Genomic DNA, 19,685 nt, shown 5'->3' with positions numbered 1-19,685 from the left:
TTTTGCAACTGCACTTGAAGAAACGTTCAAAGTTCTTGAAATTTTCCGGATTTACTGACCTCCATGTCTTAAAGTAATGATGGACTGTTGTTTCTCTTTGCTTATTTGAGCTGTTCTTGCCATAAAATGGACTTGGACTTTTACCAAATAGGGCTATCTTCTGTATACCACCCGACCTTTTGACAACACAACTGATTGGCTCAGACACATTAAGAAGGAAATACATTCCACAAATTAACTTTTAACAAGGCATACCTGTTAATTGAAATGCATTCCAGGTGACTACCTCATGAAGCTGGTTGAGAGAATGTCAAGCGTGTGCAAAGCTGTCATCAAGGCAAAGGTTGGCTAGAATATCAAATCTCAAGTATATTTTGATTTGTTTAACACTTTTTTGGTTACTCCATGATTACATATGTGTTAATTCATAGTTTGGATGTCTTCACTATTATTCTACAATGGAGGAAGAAGTTAAAATAAAGAAAACCCCTTGAATGAGTAGATGTGTCCAATCTTTTGACTGGTACTGTATATATTAGCCCTTTGTGTATCACTAGCTTTATAGTACATCTGGATGGAAGTACTGCTCCTCACACCACACATGCCAAGACAGAGCCTCTTATCCAGCACCACAAGGGACCAATCTGGCAACCCATTCCAGCATGTGCCCAAATGTGAAGCTTTCACCCATCCCAACAACAGGGTCAGGCACAGACAGCTGCTGGGTGTCAAAAAGCACTTCCTCTCCTATTTGTAAAATAATATCTGGGCTCATATTCATTCAGATGATCTCTTTCACCTATCTCGTCCTTCACATTCCGTAGAAATTAAAAAGGGTAGAGCCTAAGGAAAGGAGCAAGGTACCTAAATGGACCCAGGCCATGCCCCCTGTGCCCACTGTAGGTGGCTATGGAGCCAAAATGACTACCATAAATACAGACGTAAACAAAGGCTTTGATACCAAGGCAGCCCATGATTCAGCAGTCAATATTAAATTATTGTTTGTATAAGCACTGAGATTAGCCCCAGGAATCTGATTAATCCCTTAAAGGCCTGACCCTACCCCAACCTCTAGACTTCTTACCTCCTCCTCGTTTCATCCCCTCTTTTCCTCCTGCCCTCGCTCCCCTGACTACGTTACCAGCTGAGCCACATGGCTAAGGCATGACACTGTGCTTAACCCAGATGCAACTGTGACATTAATAACAAGTGTAAAGATGTCCAATGAAATGGTTCCCTGTATGAGGACGATTATTTGCACTGGTATTACACAAGAGCAAGATGTGACATTCTTGTATATAAGTACCTGTATAGACTTCCTTAGCGTTTCCCATTTATTTTTATGTTTTACATTTTTTATTTCAACTTTATTTAACCAGGTAGGCTAGTTGAGAACAAGTTCTCATTTACAACTGTGACCTGGCCAAGATAAAGCAAAGCAGTGCGACACTAACAACAACACAAAGTTACACATGGAATAAACAAACATACAGTCAATAATACAATAGGAAAAAAAGTCTAGATACAGTGTGTGCAAATGAGGTAGGATAAGGGAGGTAAGGCAATAAATGGGCTTAGTGGCAAAATAATTACAATATAGCAATTAAACACCTGTACCATACCTGTACAGGTCATGGTAATTGCATGTACAGTTGAAGTCTGAAGTTTACATACACCTTAGCCAAATACATTTAAACTCAGTTTTTCACAATTTCTGACATTTAATCCCAATAAAAAATCTCTGTCTTAGGTCAGTTAGGATCACCACTTTATTTTAAGAATGTGAAATGTCAGAATAATCGTAGAGAGAATGATTTATTCCAGCTTTTATTACTTTCATCACATTCCCAGTGGGTCAGAAGTTTACATACACTCAATTAGTATTTGGTAGCTTTGCTTTAAATTGTTTAACTTGGGTCAAACGTTTCGTGTAGCCTTCCACAAGCTTCCCACAATAAGTTGGATGAATTTTGGCCCATTCCTCCTGACAGAGCTGATGTAACTGAGTCAGGTTTGTAGGCCTCCTTGCTCGCACACTCTTTTTCAGTTCTGCCCACACATTTTCTATAGGATTGAGGTCAGTGCTTTGTGATGGCCACTCCAATACCTTGACTTTGTTGTCCTTAAGCCATTTTGCCACAACTTTGGAGTATGCTTGGGGTCATTGTCCATTTGGAAGACCCATTTGCGACCAAGCTTTAACTTCCTGACTGATGTCTTGAGATGTTGCTTCAATATATTCACATAATTTTCCTTTCTCATGATGCGATCTATTTTGTGAAGTGCACCAGTCCCTCCTGCAGCAAAGCACCCACACAGCATGATGCTGCCACCCCCGTGCTTCACGGTTGGGATGGTGTTCTTCGGCTTGCAAGCATCCCCCTTTTCCTCCAAACATAACGATGGTCATTATGGCCAAACGGTTCTATTTTTGTTTCATCAGACTAGAGGATATTTCTCCAAAAAGTACGATCTTTGTCCCCATGTGCAGTTGCAAACCGTAGTCTGGCTTTTTTTATGGCGGCTTCTTCTTTGCTGAGCGGCCTTTCAGGTTATGTCGATATAGGACTTGTTTTACTGTGGATATAGATACTTTTGCACCTGTTTCCTCCAGCATCTTAACAAGGTCCTTTGCTGTTGTTCTGGGATTGATTTGCAATTTTCGCACCAAAGTACGTTCATCTCTAAGAGACAGAACGCGTCTCATTCCTGAGCGGTATGACGGCTGCGTGGTCCCATGGTGTTTATACTTGCATACTATTGTTTGTACAGATGAACGTGGTACCTTCAGGCGTTTGAAAATTGCTCCCAAGGATGACCCAGACTTGTGGGGGTCTACCATTTATTTTCTGAGGTCTTGGCTGATTTCTTATGATTTTCCCATGATGTCAAGCAAAGAGGCACTGAGTTTGAAGGTAGGCCTTGAAATACATCTACAGGTACACCTCCAATTGACTCAAATTATGTCAATTTGTCACGATCGTGTGGCGGATTGATGGACCAAAACGCAGCTTTTGGAAAGTAAGCCATCTTCTTTTATTTTTAAAGATGACGAAAAATAAACACGACACGAAACACTTTAACAAAACGAACAAAAACAACAAACGACCGTGAAGCTAAATAACGTTGTGCACTTACACACACAGGCTACAAACGTTCTGACATAGACAATTACTCACAACCAATGAGAGCCTATGGCTACCCTAAATAAGGCTCCCAATCAGAGACAACCGAAATCAGCTGTCTCTAATTGGGAACTCATTCAGGTAACCATAGACTCTCCTAGATAACTAAACATACATAGACAACACTAGACACATGTACTCCACACAAACCCATATACTATACCCAACAACCCCTTTACCATAAAACACCCAAAACCAACAAAACACAAACATTCCCCATGTCACACCCTGACCTAACTAAAATAATAAAGAAAACAAAGAATACTAAGGCCAGGGCGTGACATAACCCCCCCCTTAAGGTGCGAACTCCGGGCGCACCATTACACAGTCTAGGGGAGGGTCTGGGTGGGCTTCCATCCACGGTGGCGGCTCCGGCTCTGGTTGTGGTCCCCACGTCACCACAGTCCCTAACCACCTCCTGGGCTTCCTCCAAATGACCCCCCTCCACATTAACCCCATTGCATTAAGGGGCAGTTCCGGACTAAGGGGCAGCTCCGGACTAAGGGGCAGTACCAGGGTCAGAGGCAGTACCAGGGTCAGGGGCAATACCAGGGTAAGGGGCAGCACCAGGGTAAGGGGCAGCACCAGGGTAAGGGGCAGCACCAGGGTAAGGGGCAGCACCAGGGTAAGGGGCAGCACCAGGATAAGGGGCAGCTCCGGACTGAGGAATGGCAGCTCCGGACTGAGGAATGGCAGCTCCGGACTGAGGGACTGCAGCTCCGGACTGAGGGACGGCCCATGGCTGGCTGACAGATCTGGCTGCTCATGGCTGGCTAACGGATCTGGCTGCTCATGGCTGGCTAACGGATCTGGCTGCTCATGGCTGGCTGACGGATCTGGCTGCTCATGGCTGGCTGACGGATCTGGCTGCTCATGGCTGGCTGACGGATCTGGCTGCTCATGGCTGGCTGACGGATCTGGCTGCTCATGGCTGGCTGACGGATCTGGCTGCTCATGGCTGGCTGACGGATCTGGCTGCTCATGGCTAGCTGACGGATCTGGCTGCTCATGGCTAGCTGACGGATCTGGCTGCTCATGGCTAGCTGACGGATCTGGCTGCTCATGGCTAGCTGACGGATCTGGCTGCTCATGGCTAACTGACGGATCTGGCTGCTCATGGCTAGCTGACGGATCTGGCTGCTCATGGCTAGCTGACGGATCTGGCTGCTCATGGCTAGCTGACGATCTGGCTGCTCATGGCTGGCTGACGGATCTGGCTGCTCATGGCTGGCTGACGGATCTGGCTGCTCATGGCTGGCTGACTGATCTGGCAGATCCTGTCTGGTTGGCGGCTCTGGCAGATCCTGTCTGGTTGGCGGCTCTGGCAGATCCTGTCTGGTTGGCGGCTCTGGCAGATCCTGTCTGGTTGGCGGCTCTGGCAGATCCTGTCTGACGGACGGCTCTAGCGGCTCCTGTCTGGCTGGCGGCTCTAGCGGCTCCTGTCTGGCTGGCGGCTCTAGCGGCTCCTGTCTGGCGGACGGCTCAGTGGGCTCATGGCAGACGGGCGGCTTTGCAGGCTCATGGCAGACGGGCGGCTTTGCAGGCTCATTGCAGACGGATGGCTCAGATGGCGCTGGGGAGACGGATGGCTCAGATGGCGCTGGGGAGACGGATGGCTCAGATGGCGCTGGGGAGACGGGCAGTTCAGTCATCGCTGTGCAGACGGCAGACTCCTGCCGGCTGAGGCGCACTGTAGGCCTGGTGCGTGGTGCCGGGACTGGTAGCACCGGGCTGGGGACACGCATCTCAGGGCTAGTGCGGGGAGCAGCAACAGGACGCACAGGACTCTGGGGACACACAGGAGGCTTGGTGCGTGGTTTAGACACTGGTGGTAAAGGGCTGGAGACACGCACCATATAGCTAGTGCGTGGAGGAGGCACTGGTGGTACTGGGTTGGGGCGGGGAGGTGGCGCCGGAAATACCGGACCGTGCAGGCGTACTGGCTCCCTTGAACGCCGAGCCTGCCCAACCTTACCTGGTTGTATCCTCCCCGTCGCCTGACCAGTGCGGGGAGGTGGAATAACCCGCACCGGCCTATGTAGGCGAACCGGGGACACCATGCGTAAGGCTGGTGCCATGTACGCCGGCCCGAGGAGACGCACTGGTGACCAGATGCGTTGGGCCGGCTTCATGACATACGGCTCAACGCTCAGTCTAGCCCGGCCGATACGTGGAGCTGAAATGTACCGAACCGGGCTATGCACGCGTACAGGAGACACCGTGCGCTCTACTGCGTAACACGGTGTCTGCCCGTACTCTCGCTCTCCACGGTAAGTACAGGGAGTATGCGCAGGTTTCCTACCTGACTTCGCCACACTCCCTTTAAGGCCCCCCCCCCAAGAAATTTTTGGGTTGTACTCACGGGCTTCCAGCCTTGTCTCCGTGCTGCCTCCTCATATCGCCTCCTCTCGGCTTTAGCTGCCTCCAGCTCTTCACGAGGAAGGCGATATTCTCCCGGTTGTGCCCACAGCCCCTTACCATCCAGTATCTCCTCCCATGTCCACGAATCCTGTGTAGGTGGGTCCTGTTGCCGCTTTCCATGCCGCTTGGTCCTATAATGGTGAGTAATTCTGTCACGATCGTGTGGCGGATTGATGGACCAAAACGCAGCTTTTGGAAAGTAAGCCATCTTCTTTTATTTTTAAAGATGACGAAAAATAAACACGACACGAAACACTTTAACAAAACGAACAAAAACAACAAACGACCGTGAAGCTAAATAACGTTGTGCACTTACACACACAGGCTACAAACGTTCTGACATAGACAATTACTCACAACCAATGAGAGCCTATGGCTACCCTAAATAAGGCTCCCAATCAGAGACAACCGAAATCAGCTGTCTCTAATTGGGAACTCATTCAGGTAACCATAGACTCTCCTAGATAACTAAACATACATAGACAACACTAGACACATGTACTCCACACAAACCCATATACTATACCCAACAACCCCTTTACCATAAAACACCCAAAACCAACAAAACACAAACATTCCCCATGTCACACCCTGACCTAACTAAAATAATAAAGAAAACAAAGAATACTAAGGCCAGGGCGTGACATATAAGAAAATTGGAAATTATAGGCAATTAGCAAGACACCCCCAAAAAAGGAGTGATTCTGCAGGTGGTGACCACAGACCACTTCTCAGTTCCTATGCTTCCTAGCTGATGTTTTGGTCACTTTTGAATGCTGGCGGTGCTCTCACTCTAGTGGTAGCATGAGACGGAGTCTACAACTCACACAAGTGGCTCAGGTAGCTAATTGCCTATAATTTCCACCTTTTGTCTATTCCATTTGCACAACAGCATGTGAAATTTATTGTCAATCAGTGTTGCTTCCTAAGTGGACAGTTTGATTTAACAGAAGTGTGATTGACTTGGAGTTACATTGTGTTGTTTAAGTGTTCCCTTTATTTTTTTGAGCAGTGTATATTTCTGAACTCCATTCTTTTACTTTAGATTTGTGTGTATTGTTGTGAATTGTTAGATATTACTGCACTGTTGGAGCTAGGAACACAAGCATTTCGCTACACGCGCAACAACATCTGCTAAACATGGTTATGTGACCAATACGATTTGATTTGATAGCCATACTACACATTACATCCAATGACAACTGCTTTGGGGACATTTTAATTTAATCTTTAAATTAATCTTGCAATGTAATGGAGGGTCTGACAACAAGCATATGTGTGTACCCTCGCTCTCTGTGGGCAGAAAGGGTTATCATTTTATACACATGAATTCCAATTGATTAAAGTGGTATTCCTCTAACCTTAGACAGTGTGGGGTCTGGTCCACCAATCACCACAGGACAATAGACTCCGCTTCAAGCCATCTGTCCCGTGAGAACCACAGTATGTAGAGAACCCTGTGGTGAATCTTTACTATTAGTTAGACTGTGCCAGTGGTCAACACAACTGCGTATGGACTGCATATGCCCCCCAGCAGTGGTAGTTCAAATCCCCTCTGGGACAGTTGCTACGTGTGCCTATGTCCTGTAGGTCTGATATGCATGTCTATAATGATTTTTTTTCTATTCCAGGAGCCTGACATGGTGACTTCTAATGTCCTGGAATAAACCGGAAGCTGAACCATGGTCATTCTGCAACAGGTACAGAGTAGAATTCCTTATTTCTCACTCGTTCTCTCTTTCAAACATACGCATACTCACACACACACACACACACACACACACACACACACACACACACACACACACACACACACACACACACACACACACACACACACACACACACACACACACACACACACACACACACACACACACACACACACACACACACACACAGTACAACTCTGCCAGGACCTAGGATCAAGAGAGACACTCAAGTGTTTTAGTACTATATCTCTTGACACAATGATGAAAATAATCATGGCCTCTAAACCTTCAAGCTGCATACTGGACCCTATTCCAACTAAACTACTGAAAGAGCTGCTTCCTGTGCTTGGCCCTCCTATGTTGAACATAATAAACGGCTCTCTATCCACCGGATGTGTACTAAACTCACTAAATGTGGCAGTAATAAAGCCTCTCTTGAAAAAGCCAAACCTTGACCCAGAAAATATAAAAAACTATCGGCCTATATCGAATCTTCCATTCCTCTCAAAAATCTTAGAAAAAGCTGTTGCGCAGCAACTCACTGCCTTCCTGAAGACAAACAATGTATACGAAATGCTTCAGTCTGGTTTTAGACCCCATCATAGCACTGAGACTGCACTTGTGAAGGTGGTAAATTACCTTTTAATGGCGTCAGACCGAGGCTCTGCATCTGTCCTCGTGCTCCTAGACCTTAGTGCTGCCTTTGATACCATCGATCACCACATTCTTTTGGAGAGATTGGAAACCCAAATTGGTCTACACGGACAAGTTCTGGCCTGGTTTAGATCTTATCTGTCGGAAAGATATCAGTTTGTCTCTGTGAATGGTTTGTCCTCTGACAAATCAACTCTACATTTCGGTGTTCCTCAAGGTTCCGTTTTAGGACAACTATTGTTTTCACTATATATTTTACCTCTTGGGGATGTCATTCGAAAACATAATGTTAACTTTCACTGATATGCGGATGACACACAGCTGTACATTTCAATGAAACATGGTGAAGCCCCAAAATTGCCCTCGCTAGAAGCCTGTGTTTCAGACATAAGGAAGTGGATGGCTGAAAACGTTCTACTTTTAAACTCGGACAAAACAGAGACGCTTGTTCTAGGTCCCAAGAAACAAAGAGATCTTCTGTTGAATCTGACAATTAATCTTGATGGTTGTAACGTCATCTCAAATAAAACTGTGAAGGACCTCGGCGTTACTCTGGACCCTGATCTCTCTTTTGACGAACATATCAAGACTGTTTCAAGGACAGCTTTTTTCCATCTACGTAACATTGCAAAAATCTGAAACTTTCTGTCCAAAAATGATGCAGAAAGATTTATCCATGCTTTTGTTACTTCTAGGTTACACTACTGCAATGCTCTACTTTCCGGCTACCCGGATAAAGCACTAAATAAACTTCAGTTAGTGCTAAATACGGCTGCTAGAATCCTGACTAGAACCCAAAAATGTGATCATATTACTCCAGTGCTAGACTCCCTACACTGGCTTCCTGTTAACCCTTTCACACGTACCATCACACGGGTGTGATCGTTCTACAGTGGTCCCTGAAGGTAGGATCACACCCTGTGATTAGAACACTCATTTAGAACGCTCGTTTAGAACGGCCAGTTTCGAATGACATCAGCGTTTGAGCTGGCCACACTTTTTTCAGAAACTATTTACACAAACACAGTCCTTACAAAGTTATGTCCAGAATGTGAGCAGTTTATTTTGGGATGCAATGTTCAGATATTCACAGAAGTATATATAGCATAACACAATCATCCTAACCGGGAAAATGTAGGCTACATTTGTCCAAGCGCTAACTGAGGAAAGATTGACCCAACACAAGCAGTAATATTTTCTAACTCTCGGCTGACATAAACTACAATATGAATTAGCTAATAGCAATTATTATGTATAATTAATCACATCACGGGTGAGCTCACCATTGATTGAAATAATTAGGTAAAACACTTTTGAAATCGAAAGTAATCCGACGATTAGTTTCAGCGCGCAGCCATATATTTGTTCCTCACAGAAACCGAAGATAATAAAAGAAGACAAGATGAGTTTGGTCTGTTTATAGTATGCATGTTGAAGGGGTGTGTCAATCACTGTCGTTCACATCCCACCCTTCATTTCCGGAAGTCCTCAAAAAATGAGTGAACTCTTACTCACCTCCTTTTGTTATAACATCTTTGGTCAAACAGACGATTACGTGAAACCCAGAATGCATTGTATGTCAACAAACATGGCTACACAGCTGGAATTAGCTTAGCTCATCATAATCAGTACAACCTTCAAAAAAGCATTTTACACACATAATATGTGCCCATTACAATCTGTGCAAGAACCGGAATGCATGATTTGTCACATAGAATTGAAAACATGTGAATAAAACAGTAAATACACAAATAATTGCCACACAAAACATTTTCTGATAGTGATTTATTGAGACAAGTGGCGCGTGCCGGCAGTCAACCACGTACCCTCTCACTCTAAACCATTCAGTGTTGTTGTTTATGTATGTAGATAGTGAGCTAAGCTGTAGCATTAGCAATAACTTTCAAAAGGAGACAACTCACAAATGTGGAAATTCTGGAGATTTTGAGTCTGAGTATGAAAGTCAGGAATCAGATTCTGACAGTGAGGAGCTGCCCCCCAACCTTGTAGCCATTGAGAACCCTGAATCTGAGGACCCCTTGTCCACTGACAAAGTCCTAGTTCCATTGGAAGATGCTGGTGGTGATGGTGGCAGACTGACAGTGGATGAAGTACAGGAGTTCTGTGGTAGCTAGAAGGCTGCCAGCCATTTCACCCCTCCTGGCCCTGCTGATTGTGTTGATGAGTTATCATAAGGTGAATGCACCAATTTGTAAGTCGCTCTGGATAAGAGCGTCTGCTAAATGACTTAAATGTAAATGTAAATGAGTTCCAGTCTGGAGTGCAACGCCCCTTGCCATTTCCATCTGAGGCAGAGTGCTTCAAGTTGTTTCTGACAGAGGAGCTGGTGGGAGACATAGTAGAGACCAATCGCTATGCCTTGGAGCTACAGGGTAAGAGAGAGCCAGTGTAACGGATGTGAAATGGCTAGCTAGTTAGCGGGTACGCGCTAATAGCGTTTCAATCAGTTACGTCACTTGCTCTGAAACCTTGAAGTAGTAGTTCCCCTTGCTCAGCAAGGGCTGCGGCTTTTGTGGAGCGATGGGTAACGATGCTTCGTGGGTGACTGTTGTTGATGTGTGCAGAGGGTCCCTGGTTCGCGCCCGGGTATGGGCGAGGGGACGGACGTAAAGTTATACTGTTACACCAGGAGTGGGGGGACAACCACAATTAGTGAAATGTATACATTCCTGGTGACAGTAAAGAAGAACTCCCTAAGAGAATACTGGAGCAGAGATCCTATGTTTGCAACTCCCTTCTTTGCCACCCTCTTTTCCCAAGACTGCTTTCTAGTTCTGCTGCTATGACTGCATTTCATCATCAACGCTACTGCCATCCTAAATGTGCTAAATACGGCTGCTATAATCCTGACTAGAACCAAAAAATTTGGTCATATTACTCCAGTACTAGCCTCCCTACACTAGCTTCCTGTTAAGGCAAGGGCTGATTTCAAGGTTTTACTGCTAACCTACAAAGCATTACATGGGCTTGCTCCTACCTATCTTTCCGATTTGGTCCTGCCATACATACCTACACGTACGCTACGGTCACAAGACGCAGGCCTCCTAATTGTCCCTAGAATATCTAAGCAAACAGCTGGAGGCAGGGCTTTCTCCTATAGAGCTCCATTTTTATGGAATGGTCTGCCTACCCATGTGAGAGACACGGACTCGGTCTCAACTTTTAAGTCTTTACTGAAGACTCGTCTCTTCAGTGGGTCATATGATTGAGTGTAGTCTGGCCCAGGAGTGTGAAGGTGAACGGAAAGGCTCTGGAGCAACGAACCGCCCTTGCTGTCTCTGCCTGGTCGGTTCTCCTCTCTCCACTGGGATTCTCTGCCTCTAACCCTATTACAGGGGCTGAGTCACTGGCTTACTGGTGCTCTTTCATGCCGTCCCTAGGAGGGGTGCGTCACTTGAGTGGGTTGAGTCACTGACGTGATCTTCCTGTCTGGGTTGGCGCCCCCCCTTGGGTTGTGCCGTGGCAGAGATCTTTGTGGGCTATACTCGGCCTTGTCTCAGGATGGTAAGTTGGTGGTTGAAGATATCCCTCTAGTGGTGTGGGGGCTGTGCTTTGGCAAAGTGGGTGGGGTTATATCCTTCCTGTTTGGCCCTGTCCGGGGGTATCATCGGATGGGGCCACAGTGTCTCCTGACCCCTCCCGTCTCAGCCTCCAGTATTTATGCTGCAGTAGTTTATGTGTCGGGGGGCTAGGGTCAGTTTGTTATATCTGGAGTACTTCTCCTGTCTTATCCGGTGTCCTGTGTGAATTTAAGTATGCTCTTTCTAATTCTCTCTTTCTCTCTCTCGGGGGACCTGAGCCCTAGGACCCTGCCTCAGGACTACCTGGCATGATGACTCCTTGCTGTCTCCAGTCCACCTGGCCGTGCTGCTGCTCCAATTTCAACTGTTCTGCCTGCGGCTATGGAACCCTGACCTGTTCACCGGACGTGCTACCTGTCCCAGACCTGCTGTTTTCAACTCTCTCTAGAGACCGCAGGAGCGGTAGAGATACTCTTAATGATCGGCTATGAAAAGCCAACTGACATTTACTCCTGAGGTGCTGACTTGCTGCACCCTCGACAACTACTGTGATTATTATTATTATTTGACCATGCTAGTCATTTATGAACATTTGAACATCTTGGCCATGTTCTGTTATAATCTAAACCCGGCACAGCCAGAAGAGGACTGGCCACCCCTCATAGCCTGGTTCCTCTCTAGGTTTCTTCCTAGGTTTTGGCCTTTCTAGGGAGTTTTTCCTAGACACCGTGCTTCTACACCTGCATTGCTTGCTGTTTGGGGTTTTAGGCTGGGTTTCTGTACAGCACTTTGAGATATCAGCTGATTTACGAAGGGCTATATAAATACATTTAATTTGATTTGATTTGATTAGTCAGACAGGCTTTGTGGAACTTTAAACCTCACTTTATCCAGGTTTTTAAAGGGATAGTTCATTGATTACATTTTTTGTTTGGAGTGGCTAGTTTAACAAAAATAAAGTGTGGATTGCTGTCACTTGTTGTCCATAGACTGCTTTCAAGGTAAGGATACAAATATAAAAATATGTCAAATCTCTGAACTATCCCTTTAACGAGCAGGCTACCTCAATGTCAAGAGCCTAGCCATGAATCATGCATCTCATGCCCTCAGTAAGACATCTGTGTTGTCCAGACGGAGGGATAGTGACATGGACGTTTCACCTCAATTTGGTTTTTTCAATGCAATATTTTTTTGTGCTAACGGCATCTTTTTCTAGCAAAACTGATAACCGGGTTTTGGGGAGTCAAAGTCATTCTTAAAGCAATGCACATTTGGTTTCCTTTACTCAATGAAACGTTGTTTGCAATGATAGAAAGAATCTCGACTCAATACGAGCATAGACTGCTATATCTTTGACAAAATGAATGGTGCTTTTTTGATTGATTCGGTACTATATGTGTTGTTGTTTTCCGGTTCATTGGATCTACACGTGGTTGGGTGGTTTGTGAGAGATGGAATAACAGCACGGTCAGTGTGTGTCCAGCATGTTAAAACAAACAACAGTAAACCTGTTGTCCCCCACCCACAATGCCTCCTTGGCCCAATTGAGATATCGCGTGTGACTAACACATTTCTGTTAATTACTATAGCTCCCGCCTTGGACCAATCAGGGTTATTTTGTAAATGCCAGATCTCTATGGTATCATTCACCCAAGTTTTGTCAAAATCAGGCCAGTGCTGTCTGAGATATCATGTGTCACTAACGTACTAACGGACGGAGACAGATCCACAGTCCCCTCTCCGATTTCAATGTGGGGGACAATAAAAACAACATGGCAGCTTAACACTAAAATGTGACCAAACCCATTCTCTGACTGGGGCTGATTTCCTAATCTCACCTTGATTGACAGCAGGGATTTACAGTAGGCTGCTCAACCTAGCCCTCTTATAAGGTTCTGTTTATCTGTTTATTTTGCCTCCCAAACATTGAAGTAATCACTGATTTGGCATGGGAGGTTTGTGGCATAGGCCTTGCTTTCACCAATCCTAATTTAGAGTAGTGATAACAAGGACAGGAGGAGGGAAGGATGCATTTTCAAAATATTCAAACCTTCTCGAAACAGCCCCACCTCCTCCTAGCAACAAGTGATACGTTACATCACTTCCTATGAAGTCTGCATTTGGACGAGGCTAAGCCTACATCAACCTAATTTCCCTTATTGGAAATTGGCAGCCTTCAAATTAGCCACCGTATTTCATGCAGAACAATACGCAAGACTAAAGCATACTTTATTTTATTTTGGATTGAACTTCTTGGTTATTTTAGGAGGTGCACAGAAAACAGCTTTTATGTAGTAAAAATACTATTGGTTCAGGAGGGATTATGAGGTGCATTGACTCTGTACCGGTACCCCCTGTATATAGTCTCACTATTGTTATTTTCCTGCTGCTCTTTAATTACTTGTTACTATTATTTCTTATTCTTATCCATATTTTTTTAAGATGCATTGTTGGTTAGGGGCTCGTAAGTAAGCATTTCACTGTAAGGTCTACACCTGTTTTATTCGGCGCATGTGACTAATACAATTTGATTTGATTAAGTGTGATATTGCTCCACTATTTAATGTGACCTTAGACCAGACTTTTGAGCTTGTTGGCAGAGTGAGATGTTACTAGTGAATTTTATTATATTACTATTGTAATGTAATCACATTCTCATCAAGTATGTACTTCAGTAAATACAAACAAATGTGGTTTTAAATTTGCAAGTATATTGACGACAAGTCCAGGGCGTAACGTGGGGCTTAAGAAAACATGCAAATCACGTCCTGGACCAGAGCTAGACCCACCCCTATTAGACAATAGATTGAAATCATGTTCTTAACATATTGGAATGGCAAATGTAATGTATTCAACTTGTGTGGAAATCTCTGTATGGGACTGCAGCTCTTGAAAAGATCTAGCACATTCAATTGCTGAATGAGTTTTCTGAGAATTCCTTCCTGATCACTGGTTGTATTTGTGGTTGCGTTCCAGGGGGACTATGTCTGGTTGGACCTCAAGACGGGCCGGGAGTTTGTCGTCCCGGTGGGAGCCGTGGTCAAGCTCTGTGACTCGGGACAGATCCAGGTGCTGGACGACGAGGGGAGGGTGAGTCCATACAAAAGTTGACAATGACAAGACACGATGAGACATCGACAAGACGTTACAAGACGGTGACAATACTTTGACAAAACATTGACGCAACGTTGATGAAACAAGACGTTGGCCTTGTTCGAATACTCCTGAAATGCATCTCTCATTCCTCCTTTCCTTGAAGTTATCATTACATGGCATAATTGAAAGTAATGCCATGGAAAGCTTGCTTACACCTATCCAGTCATGTTATATCAGTGATTACTCCAAGGAAGGAAGGATTCAAACAGGGCCTTTACTTGATCTAACAAACCGACATGGACACACAGTAGCCTATGACACCATAGTTCCTCAATGGCTGTTACTGTAACTGTTCCCCCATCAGGAGCATTGGATCTTGCCCCAGAATGCCACCAACATTAAGCCCATGCATCCCACTTCCGTCCACGGGGTGGAGGACATGATCCGCCTGGGGGACCTCAACGAGGCCGGGATCCTGCGCAACCTGCTCATCCGCTACAACGAGTGTGTCATCTATGTGAGTCACCCCTGCAACACTGTCTGCTCGCTTTTGGTACCACTACAGGACCATCATATTATATTGTATGAGTCCTTCAAATAACAAGGAAGTGTGGTTTAGAACGTATTCTATAAAACATAGTGACCTTGTTTAGTGACGTGTAGCTCATGTTGTTGATGTATGATAAACTGTTTTAGGATTTGTCTGCTTGGTTATTTGACTTACTTTTTTATATGGTTATGCTGGCATATTGGTTATGTTCTTCCATTCTTCCCCTGGCCACAACCCCCCACTGGTTCCTTAGCTTACCTGCCTGGCTGTGTCTCAACAGTTTGAAACAATTTCCTCTCCTCATGTTCTTTCCTCCAGTATCACTGCTCTGGCAGGACACATGATGGAAACGTGTCCAGTCCATTGTGGTACTGAGGGTTAAGGAAGCTGTTATAGAGTATCGAGACCCAGTCGGTCCCTCATCAACTATTATGGTTCTTTCCTCTCACTCTTCCTCTTCATCTCCCTCCCTATTTCTCTGCATAGACAAATTGTGGGGGAATGGTGAGTACAAACTACAGAAGAAAACAACAAATTATGATTTAAGCAACATGCTAACAAGCTAGCCCAGGCTAGCCCATTACATTAATGCTAGCACTTCTGCTAGCATCAATGAATGGCTATAGTCTCTGCTATGCTGAAGGCTGGCCTCTGCTTCAGGCTTAACCTTTGATCCAGCTTGTTAAGTGTCCTTTGAACACTGAAGCGTAAATGTCAAACACACATGAGCCTTTAGAACGCCTTTATGTCTAGATTATGCAGATTAAGGTGATTTTCAGCCTAAATTCAGTTCAAGAACTTGAACTTCCAATGATTTTGTAGCTCTAATTTAAATGATCAGTTGTCATCAGGCTTACAACACATTATCTCAGTGATCACAAGCCTAGTGACTACCCTAATCACAATCACAGTGAAAGAAAGCGATAAATCATGGCATCGCTAGCGACAAATCGTACTATTACTAGCGACAAATCAAGCGATCACTAAAGCCTCACGGATGACATCGTTGCCCTGATCTTGGCATGACTCTTGACCATTTCACCTTTTGACTTTAACCTTTGCCTGCAGACTTACACAGGGTCAATTCTGGTGGCAGTAAACCCTTACCAGCTGCTGCCCATTTACACACCGGACCATATCCGCCTGTACACCAATAAGAAGATTGGGGAGATGCCACCTCACATCTTTGCCATTGCAGACAACTGCTACTTCAACATGCAGAGGAACAACAAGGACCAGTGCTGTATCATCAGGTTAGTGTATTGTATGATGTGTGTGTGTGTGTGTTGTGTTCCTCTATTTAAGTGTATATGTGTTTGAGTTTCTCTCTCTCTCTCTCTGTGTGTGTGTGTGTGTGTGTGTGTGTGTGTGTGTGTGTGTGTGTGTGTGTGTGTGTGTGTGTGTGTGTGTGTGTGTGTCAGTGCGCACCTGCGTGCCTGCATGGGTGTTTGCCTGTCTGTCTGCTTGTCTGCCTCTGTACAGAAAATGTTTGTATCTCCTCCTGTGTTCCTTAGTGGTGAGTCTGGGGCCGGTAAGACAGAGAGCACCAAGTTGATCCTGCAGTTCCTGGCAGCCATCAGTGGACAACACTCCTGGATAGAGCAACAGGTCCTGGAGGCCAACCCCATACTGGAAGGTCAGAATCAACATAGAGATGAGACACTAGAATGGGCTATTAATGGCAGCCATCTTGGTCAAATTACAAACCAGTCTAATTGAGAAAGAATAACAGACCAAGATTACTGTCTTGTAGTTGTGTTTCCTGGATGCCAATGTCCATTCTAGTGTTCTATTGAAGTCTGTGAGACTCACTACATGCACTGACATTTAATAGCTAGGGTGCTTGCTGTCTGTCTCTGCCTAGGCCAACTTGTCCTAGTGTTACATGGCAAGGCAAATGTTGTGTAGAATGTAGAGATACACTCGCTCCAAACTGCCCCAGGGGCAGTTTTAGGGTTTGTTTATGGTTTGTAACGAGGCTAGAATCACAGAAGCTGTGTAGGAAAAGCTGAACTTTGAATGCATTCTTCAAAGAGTTCTTGAAAGACAGCTAGACAGATGTAGGACGTGCGTGCCTTCCCCTGGAACTAGTACAGGATTAACACTACAACTGGACCTCTTATCCACGTCTAATGTCCCATTTGCACCTTCTAAAGTTTCTACCTGGGTACTCTACATGTGGACTGGGAAAAGGATGCATCGCCCTACAGTATACATCCAGTCTATGTCTCTCTTAGCTAATGTGACTGATCAGGGTTCAAAACCCGGGTATATTGCATGCCACAATACTGTTAACCCTGTGTGCTAAAGCCCTAGGCATTCGCTTGGGGTCCCGCCAACACAAGTCTTCAGGGTCTCAGGCAAGGTTATTTATCACGCGAGCATGGTTCACTGAACTGCATCTGTTACGCTAACTCGGACCTTTATTCTTTCATCCATGCAGCATTCGGGAACGCTAAGACTATTCGGAATGACAACTCCAGTCGCTTTGGGAAATACATCGACATTCACTTTAACAAGAGAGGGGCCATCGAGGGGGCCAAGATAGAACAGTACCTTCTGGAGAAGTCCCGAGTCTGCAGACAGGTAAGTGTCCAGGGGGAGGGGATATACAGGGGCCAGAATATAGCAGTACATTATGGAGACGTCTCAAGTTTGCAGACAGATTCCCGTTTTCTTAAACTTTGTACCCAATGAACATGACCCTGCTGTTACTCTTCCCACAGGCTGCAGATGAGAGGAACTACCACATTTTCTACTGTATGCTGCGGGGCATGGCCCCAGAGCTGAAGAACAAGCTTGGCCTGGGACTCGCCACTGACTACCCCTACCTCACCATGGTGAGTAGTGTGTGTGTGAGCGTGTGTGTGAGCTTGCGTGTGCTACAGTATGGGCGTGCGTGGGCACTTGCATCTTTGTGTGTGTGTGTGTGTGTGTGTGTTTGTGTCCAATCAAGTTTTAATTGTCACATTCTTTAAAAAAAACAGGTGTAGACTAACAATGAAATGCTTACATACGGGCCCTTCCAAACAATGCAGAATAGGAAAAATTATATATTAAAAAAAAGATACAGAAAAAAAATGGTAATATGAGGAAAAAATACACAATGAGCGATGATAGCTTGGCTATATACATGGGGTACCAGTACTGGGTCTATGTGCAGGGGGAAGAAGAAATTGAGGTAGATATGTACATCTAGGTAGGGGTCATGTGACTAGGCAACAGGATAGATAATCAACAGTAGCTGCAGCGTATGTGATGAGTGCGGAAGTGTGCCAGTAAGTGTGTGGCGAATGTGTGCCTGTGTGTATGTGCTGTGTGTGTGTGTGTGTTGGAGTGTCAGTGTAACTGTGTGAGTGTGTGCATGGAGTCAAAAAGAGCAAGAAGGGTCAATGTAGATAGTTCGGGTAGCTATTTGGTTAACTATTTAGCAGTCTTATTGCTTGAGGGACTTAGCGCTCAGGTACAGCTTGCCGTGCTGTAGCAGAGAGAACAATCTATGACTTGGGTGGCTGGAGCCTTTGACAATGTTTAGGGCCTTCCTCTGACACCGCCTGGTACTATATTGAGGTCCTGTGTGCATGTGTATAACTCCCGGTGTACATGTGTATACACTCTGTGTGTATCTAGGGCTGTGGTGGTCATGACATTTTGTCAGCCGGTTATTGTCATGCAAATGACTGCTGGTCTCATGGTAATTTACCCTAATTAACATAATCATGCATCTCCAGGCCTCCACAAATACAAGCTGCTGATGCAGTCTTTTGAAACATCTACATTTAAACACGTCTGATAAATCAATGTAATATACACCATCACAACCAATCCATTATTTAAGGTCTAAAGAAACATGATATGAAGAAAATATATTTCAGATGAACAGGTCGAGTTGGCCTAATGTATGTTATCTGACTATGCGTCATGCCATAGGCTGTAGGCTTGTTCATTTAGCAGACAAGATATGCTTGCTTATAAGTCCTGTGCCATTATTTTATGATTTTATGGCTCCATTCCGGAGCGAGTGGACATATGAAGTGGTTATGTTGAGCATAAAAGTGATCATTTGAAACAGGTCCTATATGCTAAATCTAGTTATTTGCCAACATTAGTCGTGAATGATACAAACCTTTAGAATGTCTTAGAAATCAAAACATATATGGGCTGCATGATGCGACTACAAGCTATTGATTATTAGAGAAAGTCGCAAAATAAAAGCTTGCGGTCGGTTCCTTGACACAGGCTGCACACTGTTCTCTTATCAAGTGATCATATTTTCAACCATCAGAGTATTCTCTTTTGAATCTTGTTTGAACTAATATGTACAATTAGTTTCGCTTTAGAATGGCCCATTATCAAATGGACAGAAACAGGTGCAGGGAAAAAAATATATGTCATTCGTATGCACTCCAATAGCGAATAGAGGCTGCTTTCCCGCTGGATCACTCATGCTGGGTACACTACTCTGGTTATTTCACTCCACACATCAACCACTGTTTGATGAGCATGCAGCCTCTCGCTCAAACTC

The 19,685-nt window shown here is 45.0% G+C and overlaps 1 pseudogene; it reads left to right on the top strand.

Moving 5' to 3' along the window:
• LOC129819878 (unconventional myosin-VIIa-like) overlaps nt 1-19,685 on the top strand; it is an 87,728-nt pseudogene that overhangs the window by 9,140 nt on the left and 58,903 nt on the right.

The sequence above is a fragment of the Salvelinus fontinalis genome, chromosome 2 (assembly GCF_029448725.1).
Source record: "Salvelinus fontinalis isolate EN_2023a chromosome 2, ASM2944872v1, whole genome shotgun sequence".
In the NCBI taxonomy this organism is placed as follows: domain Eukaryota; kingdom Metazoa; phylum Chordata; class Actinopteri; order Salmoniformes; family Salmonidae; genus Salvelinus; species Salvelinus fontinalis.
Note: the sequence above shows the minus strand (reverse complement) of the source record. Positions and strands in the feature narration are given on the sequence as shown.